Source organism: Mesoplodon bidens, assembly GCF_964165515.1.
Source record: "Mesoplodon bidens genome assembly, chromosome: 2".
NCBI lineage: Eukaryota > Metazoa > Chordata > Mammalia > Artiodactyla > Ziphiidae > Mesoplodon > Mesoplodon bidens.
In genome coordinates this window covers 69,803,478-69,814,121 of record NC_138177.1, presented here as the reverse complement: position 1 = coordinate 69,814,121, position 10,644 = coordinate 69,803,478, and the positions used below count along the sequence as shown (strand labels likewise).

At 40.7% G+C, this 10,644-nt stretch overlaps 1 protein-coding gene across 13 annotated transcripts in view; it reads right to left on the bottom strand.

Annotated features, from left to right (window-relative positions):
• Window positions 1–10,644, bottom strand: part of CRP (C-reactive protein) — a 73,440-nt gene that overhangs the window by 27,277 nt on the left and 35,519 nt on the right. The window contains exon 3 of one of the 13 annotated variants that reach the window (XR_014015126.1): window positions 8,816–8,900. The exons of the other annotated variants lie outside the window; for them this stretch is intronic. The gene's annotated coding sequence lies outside the window, so the exon portion shown is untranslated. Of the gene's footprint in view, window positions 1–8,815; window positions 8,901–10,644 lie in introns of those variants that run through there. 13 annotated transcript variants of the gene reach the window in all.

Genomic DNA, 10,644 nt, shown 5'->3' with positions numbered 1-10,644 from the left:
TACTCAGCTTTTAGAATTCAAGATAATATTATATAATGTATATAAATATCTACGTCTATTGTGTTTATAAAGTATTTTTTAATAAATCATTTATGCTAAAAACCCACAACTCCAGTCTAATAAGGAGGGAAACATCAGATAACCTCAAATTGAGGGACTTCCTACAAAATACCTGACCAGTACTCTTCAGAACTGTCAAGGTTGTGAAACACAAGGAAAGACCCAGAAATTGTCACAGACCAGTGAGGCTCAGGACACATGATGACTAAAGGTAACGTCATGTCCTGGCTGGAATCCTTAAACAGAAAAAGGACATTAGTATAAAAACCAGGGAAATCTGAATGAAAACTGGAGTTCAATTTATAGTAATGGACCAATGCTGATTTTCTTAGTTTGGACAAATGTACCTGTAATGCAAGATGTTAAAATTAGAGGAAATTGGGTAAAGGGCATAAAGGAATTCTCTGCCTTATTTTTGCAACTTATTTATAAATATAAAATTATTTCAAAATTAAAAGTCTATTTTAAAAATTTTGACTCATTGAAAAAATATGTAAGAAAGACAGCATAATTTCATTACTGTGCTTGCATCTGGGACAGAGGGTAAAGTTTTCTTTAAATTATTTGAGTTTTAGTTTTAAAAATTCTGATGCAAATTTCCAGCTCTTGGTAGGGTCATTTCTCAAAATAAAAAATATAATTTAGAAAAAAAAAGGAATATTTTTAAGTTAAAAATAACCAGTAGAAGAATGTATATACATACAACTTCCAAAAAACTCAAGAGAGAAAATGCAAGTGTTGAGGTATAAGGATGCTTATAAATTCTACTCTCCTTTCCAACTGAGTTTTGAACCAATTGATAGAAATTAAGAAGGCAGACAGAGTTCAAAACATTGACTTTAAAACTGAAGGGGCTGGGGGACTTGGTTGGTGAAGATGACTTAATACCAATCCCCAGATATAAAGAGCTTTACTCACCCAGTCCCAGGTGGTGCTAGACCAGACAGATTACTCCTAATGGGTGAAGAGTATTTACTGTCAAAGTCGCCAAATAGCTGAGAGTAGACCCAAACAAGTGCTACTTGCAGACAGGTAGGTCCCAACACACACACACACACACACACACACACACACACACACACACACACACACATGGAGGGAAGAGAAAAGGACTGACATACATATGCTCAGTTCCTTATCCCAAAGTCAATAATAGGACAAGTCACTCCTTTCAGAGTAAATGACAGATATACTGCTGGTAAATTGGTTATCTGGAACAAAAAGCCCTGATTTGTAGTGTTTGCTGGTTCTATGCTTTAAATACTCCCACTAGGGCTGATTTCAAACTACCAATGTGATGTCACTGAATGCAGAGTTGGGAAGAAGTGTACCAAGCCTGTATTAGCCAGCTGCAGGACATGACTGACTTCTCCCCTGGAGATGAATGAGGATAAGGGAAGTGAGGTCAGGGACATTCCTCTAATGCTGCTTCCATCCGGTGGAAGGAAACATCAGGAATGGGGAGCAAATACTTCATTCAAAAATACCTCTATCTTTTGTTCTTTTAATCTAAAGTGGCTCAATTAATATACTTTTGACCAACCAGAGATGTAACTATCCCCAGTGCTACTTTATAAATTCTCCTATGACTGCTGGCGGAATAATAGTCAGAATAATAGAATAATTAAATTAACTCTGAGGCCATGCTACAACCAAGTCTAAAATTAACTCCCTACTGTTCCCAGTTCAAATTATTTCTAGTCATATAATCCAAATATGGTTCCATCAAAAGTTCTGCAGTGAAATTCAATGACAACATTAATGTGTTTCAGTAATAATTGCCCACAACATATAATGTCCCAAATCTAAATACAAAACTCTTCATCATTAAATTTCCAGGGAGAGATTAAAGTCCAAAAATTACATTCCCTCGTAAGTAAAGTCCAAAGTCAAATTTTTTCACCTTGTGAATTAAAAATCCAAAGAAATTAGACTTTAAATTCATTCTCCCCGACTTCTAATTCTGTTTTGTCTCAGCCAGCGTCACACTGCAGAGTCACATTCCCTCAGCATCTGCAGCCTGGGCTTCTTCCACCAAGGGAAGCATGGCTCCTACAAGCCCTGCAAAGTTGAATGAGCTCTTTCTTTAAACAGTTCAAAGAGTTCAACAGAGCACACAAGATTACCACAGCATTGACTTCCACCTACAAAATGTAGAAAACAAGCTACTACCACAGCTACTAAATCAGATATCCCAGGCAAAATTATTTTCTCCAAACCCAGGACTCAGTGTTGCCAAAGGCAATAATAGAAACTCTGTAATGGTTGAGAGAATGAAAATAGTTGAAGAAAATTTTGGTTTGGTTTCACAAGACACCAGTGAACTGACGTCGATTGTCCTGAGTCAATATATAAACTCATTTGGGAGCAATCCCTTGAGAGATTAATCTGAAGTCCATGGATTTACCCCTGCTGGGAGAGAATTCTACTTCTGTTCACTCTGAGAGCAGCACTGGGGACATTGGAAACCTTTTGAACAGTTTAGTAATCTAGGATGTTGGCAATGCCCATCACCATGTCTCAATTGATACATCTTCCTTTTTCTTTCTGTGTAATCAAATACTCTTGATTCCCATCCATCCCTTTGAGCCTTATGTTTTTGACATCTCCTGTTTCTGACACCCCCTGGGAGCTCCCACCTAATGGCACAGCCTCAGAAGTACATTCAGGGCAGGAATGTTTGGTTCTGGGCCCCAGAAGCTGCTGTCATGGCCTCTTCCTGAAGAACTGTTCAGGCTGGTAAAGTACAATTGGGAAAGGTCTCTCTCCTGTCCTCCCTTTTGTTTCATCTTGGTTATCACCCTAAGCAGATCTCTGAACTGAAATGGTTGTTGATGCTTCTGAATCTCAGCCCGTGGGGCCAAATACACTACTTAAGAAATCACGTCGGGAGTTCCCTGGTGGCTCAGTGGTTAAGAATCTGCCTGCCAATGCAGGGGACACGGGTTCTATCCCTGGTCCAGGAAGATCCCACATGCCGTGGAGCAACTAAGCCCATGTGCCACAATTACTGAGCCTGTGCTCTACAGCCAGTGAGCCACGACTACTGAGCCAGCGAGCCACAACTACTGGGCCCGCATGCCACAACTACTGAAGCTCACGTGCCTAGAGCCTGTGCTCTGCAACAAGAGAAGCCACTGCAATGAGAAGCCCACGCACCACAACGAAGAGTAGCCCCCACTAGCTGCAACTAGAGAAAGCCCGCACGCAGCAGGAAAGACCCAACACAGCCAAAACTAAATAAATTAAAAAAACAAAAAAAATCACTGCATGAGCTTTCGATGCTCCAGGCCATCTCTGAACAGCATTCTTTCTGCCACATCATTTTCTTATGTAATTAACAAAGCCAGAGCCAACTTTGGAGGAGATGATGTGACTTAGGTAAAAAATAAATAATAAAATATGCTTGCTATTCAAATGTAGCTTCAATATAGTACCCCCTAGTACCCCTTTTCAACTAGACTGCCACTCCTAAGCCCCTTGAATACAGAAATTCCAGCACCACCACCACTGGTCTTTAGTACACTCTGTTCAGCTACAGATCTTGCTTTGGGACAAGAACTAATTCAGGTGTGACTGATAAGTGAGGGAATGATATCAGTGTAATATAGATGTTGCATCATTGTTTTTTTCTCAGCCAGTTACTATTTTCCACCACCAAGTAACAGCAGCTATCACAAAGTATACCAAAACAAGGGAATACAGCAAACTGGAGGAATGCAGAAACAAATATTCTTCCTCGGTCCACCTGGGCATGTGCTCTGTCTTAGAAGTACCTTCTGTGCTGTCTCTCATCTTGGTGCATTTTGCCTTTATCTCCACTACTCAACATTTACTTATACACCTTTCTATCAAGTTAGATTTATCTGGGTTTTTTTTAAGGTAAAGTCCACTATTTGGTTATTGTAACTTGATATATGAATGATAATAGTTTTATTGGAATAGTCACTGTTTTTGACATTGAGCCAATTACATCATTGCATAAGTTTTTGATGTTATGCCCTAAACCATATTTCCCCCCATAATCCCTATTACTTTTTAGGATATAATTCTAAAGAACAAATTTTCTCCATGATATATTGTATTACAGCACAAATGTTAACATTGAGAAATATTCACAGAGAGACTGAATATCGTATGAGATAATTTATATGGGATTTTCTATTTTTAAGATTGGGCCAAATACCTAAACCAAATTCTGACAATGTAGAAAGTCTATACAGGGGAAAAAAAAAAGTTTGGGCTCCTGGAAGTCAACAACAAACAGCTGTTCACCTGAAACCTGCTAATTTAAGTCTCTTGATGATAGAAAATTATGAAGACACTGTGTAGGGGTCTTCAGTAAAGACTTTTCCAGTAGAAGGTAGCATGAATCTGAAAGGATTTACTGAAAGCACTTTTATCAGGAACAAGAACCAGGAATCCAGGAAATTATCTCTCTCCACCTTTCAACTCTGCTCAAACTGAAGGAGAATCTCTCACTCTTAATTCAAAAGTATGAATAGAGGAATAATCCACCTAGTCCAGTCTGGGTCAGGAGATCACCATTGGTCCAAATCAAGTGTAGTCAGTGATTTAAGAGCACATAATGGAAACACAGTTGCCAAAACCCACTCTTGGATGTGGAGTGGAGGCTTAGTTATGGGAAGAAAGGGGCTGGGACCAAAGCCAGAGTACATCCACTATGTAGGGAATCAGAAGACCTGCATTTCATTTCCACTCTGAGCTAGACTATTACTTTTGCAGCCATTCCTTTCCTCTCTAGGTCCTCAAACTCTGTGTCATAAGGGCTTTGGTCTAAAGCATCACTTTTCATATTGTGTTACTTGGAAAGAAGGTCTCTGGGAAAGAATTAGGGATTTCACCCACAGCTAACACCTTCCAAAAAATAGTGAAGATTTAAACGGCTCAGAAAGATATACATTGCTTCTACCAGTTTTTGTTTGTTGTTGTTGGTTTTTTTTTGAGGGGGGGGTGTTGCCATAAAGTATTATTTGGCCTCAAGTTTTCAAAAAAATGTATGAAAACCATGATTCCATGTGGTCTCTAAGGTACCTCTAAGCTCAAAAACTTCCTCAGTTCTGATCCCCAGTGATTACTGCTTCAATAGGCTGCCTACTAACAAACACTCCCATCAGGTGATGGTGCATTGAAGAGGGAGGGGGAAATTCCCCGGCGGTCCAGCGGTTAGGACTCTGCGCTTTCACTGCTAAGGGCGTGGGTTCAATCCCTGGTAGGGGAATTAAGATCCCACAAGCCGTGGGGGTGTGGGGGGAGGGAGAGCAGTCCCAACAGAGCTTAGGCAAGGTTCCAAAACGTGCAGCAAAGAAATACTGAAGAGCCGGACACATGGGGAGAGAGAGGTTTAATCTCCGAGGTTTGCCCTTCAGGACCTGAACACTGAGAGGAGCTGAAAGAACCTTAGAGCTACACCCAGGGCTTGGTGAACACTTCGCCATGCACCTCAGCCATTGGTGCCCTCGAAGGTCAGGACATTAGGACCGAAAGTCTCACCATGATAGACACTGTTAATCTCAACTGGTGACAGAAGTCCCACAAGTTCACATCTCCAACATCTCCCACCAAGGACTGATTCTTATCAAAGTCACCGCCAAAGGAATCCTGCTCCTGCCCCTGGAAATGCTTGCCTTTGTCCCCATAGCGAATCCCTTCCTTCTCCAGACTCCTCCTCACTGTGGGATTCCCATCGTCCTAGAGCTCTGCAATCCCTGGGGCAGACTCCCGGCCCACATAGAGGTGCTTTGGACCAGGAGAGCTCTATGGGATCTTGAAAAATGTATCAGAACCACTCACAAACCCCCTACACACTTCAATCTTTTCTTTAAAGAGGAGGACCTCATTTTCTTGCTCCAGGTTATTATATGCCTAGAGACTATTTCATGGGTGAGGTTAGCATAGAATCTATCATATACTGTGTTCCAGGCCTTGATGGGCTCCACCTCCAGTGCAGCAAAGGAATCATGTGACTCAATGGGGAACACAAATGCTACCCTTCTCCTGTCTGTTGGAGAGAAAAGGAGATAGAGGAAAGAAGTTAGACAACCTGGAACACAAAGATCTCTTCTCTCACTTCTCCATAAAATTAGGAGACCACATACCTCACTCTCTCCCTTAACCCTCCTCCATGCTAAGAGTTCCCTGGACCAGCTTTGAGCAACCTCAGTTCCCTCAGGCTAGACCACAGGCACAGCCTTTGCCAAACTCTACCTTCCTGAGCAAAGAACACTGAGGGTTGATGAGCACCAGGAAACATGGCAACAGCTTCACCATGTCTGCTCACCGTGCCGGCTGAGTACAATCAGGTCTTGAGGACACATCCATGAAGAGGATGTGGGAGGCTGATGTCCAGGGCCTCGATGACTCAGATGCCACCTCTCAAGACCTACTCCTTTCTGGGCTTATATCCACAGCATGGGGGGCAGAGGGGGGCATCAATGTTGGTGTGTGAATGATTTCCCAGACTCGCCCCCTTGGGACCAGGAGTCAGGGCTCCAGGGCTAAAGGTAGCAGAATCATTCCAAAAAAGGGACATCGATTAGGGTTGCATTGTGCTGGAGTTCCAACTCTGAGAAAATTATCGGAAACCTCGGTAATTAGGGGAAGCCAGTTGTGTCTTCCCAGGCTCGGCTACACTCTGCCCATGTGGCCCCTCTTGGAGGCCTAGGGAGGGAAAAACTGAGCCAAAAGGAATAAAGTCTTCACTTCCATTTTATGGAATAGACATGTCTCCCTTCACCAAGGGCTGTGACAGGGGCAACCTGGATATAGACCCTGCAGAGGTGTGGAAGGGAACGATTACTAGTGCAAAGAATGTTTCAAAACTGCATTATAGGGCCAAGATTCAAAGTTTTATCAGAAAAGGAAGGAAAATCATCCCCAACAGGGAAGTCTATGTGGGTTACATATTAGAGATTCCTGTGACTGCAGAGCTCCTGTTCCAAGAGGTACAGATTCAAAGTCAAGGGAGGCGAAATGTATTGGGATGGGGCAAAAGGATGTCTCTGTCTCCATATTATGGCCTGAGTTCCCATCCTGCTCCCCATTTCTCCACTCCTAGGTCTCCAGGGAACAACCTGGACAGAGAGCCCATGCTTCAGGGGGAAACACATTTGAACAACAGAGCTAGAAAGAACTTTAGAGGTTATCCAGCCCCGACACCTCAGAGATATTGGGTGACTTGTTTGAAACCACACAGCCTGGTGTTCCTCACTGGTCCAGTGCTATTGCCCTTCCCCTGTCCTACTGGGAGGACCTGGAAGAGCAGAAACCCTGTCCATATTCAGGCCAAGAGCCAGGAATGGTGATGATGGGACCTCCTTGGGAATGTTCACTGATGAATAGCAGACATGAAAGTACCCTTGTTGTGCAACCACCTTGCCCAAAGCTCTTCCTTTATAATTGAGGACCCTAAGGTCCCAACAGCTCTTACATCCTTCTCATGAGCTCTGTGGATTCAGCTTGTTTCATCTGTTCTTTGTTGTCCTAAATCATAAATAAAACCCAGAAAAGAGTCAGCGTTGTCTTAAAGCAAAAGACAAGGTTTATTGTTTGCAAGGTTTGCAAACTGGGGATATGCGCCCAACGTACGTCCCTGGAGGGTGAAAGAGATGAGGGATTTTCAGAAGCAAAACCTGCAGATGTCACAGTTGGGGGACTTGCAAAGGGGACTGGATGGCCCTTGCAGCCTGACTGCAAGTGCTCAGTCTGACTGCAAGTCTTCTGTGATTGGCTGTCACTGGAGTTTCTCGTTGGGGGCTTTTCCAGGTAGGACCCTTAGCGGAATCAGAAGTCCTTATAGTTGTTTGTCTGTGGTTTTTCTAAGAACACAAAGTATGTGATTGAACCCCAGATCTGTCATGACTGCCTGGTTCCGTTTTACTTTGGGTCCCTGTTAGCCACACTGGGTCCATTTCTATGTTCCTTCCACAGGGGATTCCTCTTATTTTTACTTTTCCTTAGGGGATTATTTTATTTTTACATCTTCAAAGACCTACTCAGTCTCTTGGGCTTCTCACTTGATTTGCTACAGAATCAATGTCTCTCAACAGTTCTACTCCATTTATTTGCTATTCCCCCTCCATGTAAATTTACAGACTTTTTGCTTTAGATTTTGTTTTTGTTTGCTACCATAAACAGTAACGAAACAGATGTAAGTATATAAAAATAACTAGCATGAGACGTTGGATGAAATCTGATAAAGCACTCATAGAAAAAGTTATCTAGATTCTTTCCAGGTTCTTCCTTTGCAGGCGTTGTTCTTTATAGTTTTATGAGTTAGTCTGCACTCACCAATAAAGTCACTTCATCTCTGGCTACAGGACTCAAGAATCATCTTACCTCCCTTCACAAGGACAGGACTATGTACCTGTGGGCCAGCTACTACAGTTTCCAGGAGATTCTTAGACTGCAATGTTAAATATAAGGTACACACACACACACACACACACACACACAGAGATTTAGTGTTAAGTCTGTTCAGCATGAAGTTCAGGGCAACACTGTTGGTAATTTCTACTGAAGGCCACAGTGGTAAATTTTGTAAACTAGTTTGGTTTACTCAAGACCCACATCCTAGCTTACCTTCCTAACCTATCCTACTTGGAAAGTTAAAAGCTACATTTCCCAGATCATTCGCTGCTAAAGTTCTCCATGTGACATAAGCTTCGCCAAGCAGTAACACTCACAATTTGGATGCACAAAGACTTTCCAAGGGAATCAACTTGCAAATCCTCAACTTCCATGTGAGTCGTTCCTGGAACTGAGCCCTCTGAGCACACATTTGTTCTTGAGGCATCTCATAGGTTGTCCTTTCCTACCTCCTGTTTCACATTTACAAATGAAAAGCACAGACTGATTGACTTTTAAGGTATACGTCTTTCTCCTTCTTCACATGTATGCACAAAGTTTAGTCATGATGTCTAATAAAGTTAATGGAATGATTTCTGATATTAATACATGGCTCTAACTTACCTCCAAAAGCCAAACCCCAGAATTTGATATGTGTTCACACATTTTTGCAAAAGAAATACCATGCCTTTTACGGCATTGTTTCATAAAATTTTAGCTTCACACTACATTAGATTATTACAAATTAAGTAACGAGAATGAGCACAATTGATATGTTATCTGATTTTTATAATTTATTATATATAATTTTTATAAAAATGGATAATCATATTCACTCTACATCATTTTAATCTGAACCTTACTGATTTGAGTAATCTATATCACAAGATTCTTTCCATAATTTATTTATTATGTTTTTATAATAGTCTTAGGAAATATAAATCTAAGTAGTTAGATGTATTCCATGAAAATATATAATTACTCATAAACAAAAGGTACATTGTATTGACATATAAAATTAGAATTTTGTTGTATATTTATTTGGTTGTATGTTCTAATGGAAAATCTTGTGATGCAAATTTTCCAATATCTGAATAAATTAATATTATTTAAACTCTGAAGTAAAATTTCACCCTTTGATATTAAAAAATTTTAATTGGATGTTGTGATGGGTTGAATTGTGTCCCTCTAAAAGATAAATATTGAATTCCTAACACCTCAGTATCTCAGAATGTGATTTTATTGGGAAATAGGGTTGTTGCAGATGTAATTAGTTACATTAGGATGGGATCATACTGAAGTAGAATGAGCCCCCATTCAATACGACTGGTGTCCTTATAGGAAGACGGCAATATGAAGATAGAGACACATGGGGAGGACGCCCTGTGACAAAACACAGAGATTGGAGGGATGCAGCTGCAAACTAAGGAACGCCAAGGACTGCTGGCAAATCACCAAACGTGGGAAGAGGCAAAGGATTCCCTTGCAGGTTTCAGAGGAAGCATAGCCCTGCTGACACCTTGATTTCAGATTTCTAGCCTCCAGAACTGTTAGACAGTAAATTTCTGTTGTTTTAAGCCCTCCAGGTCATGGTACTTTGTTACAGCACCCCTAGGAAACTAATACAGATGTGTTTTATACAAATGGGATTTCCATTTTGAATTGTACTGTTGCTTTCTAGTAAAATAAATCTAGATCATTTAAATTTTTTTTAAATTTGCCAGTCTGTGGCTAAGAATCAGAGTGTTGAAGAAAGCAGACTGAGGATTTCCTTGGACATATTAAACCAACAGTTTGGGGGTTTTTACAAGAGACCAAAGCTCTGACAAAACACAACAGAAGTTTTTCAATGAACATTCCAAGAACTACCAAAGATGAACTAAAAGCAAAACACCAAAACTAAACATAATAAATCTTACATATACCATGAATTTCTTTCTAAAAACAGTTCTGCATTGTGATCATCATAAAAAAAAATTATAAAACAATAGTATGAAAAATATCTCTAATGCAATGTGCAATAATAATTTACAGAACGTTCAGACTTTAAAATTAAATCAGTTAATTTTTTGTGAAGGAAGCTAAGGGCACTGGTAAAATTATCACTAAGCTTAACATTTAAACATGCTTGGCTTGGAGAGCATCATAAGAATTAGCATTGCTAATTGGAGAGCAACATCAGAATTAGCATTGCTCATTAGGTCACTTTTTTTTTTT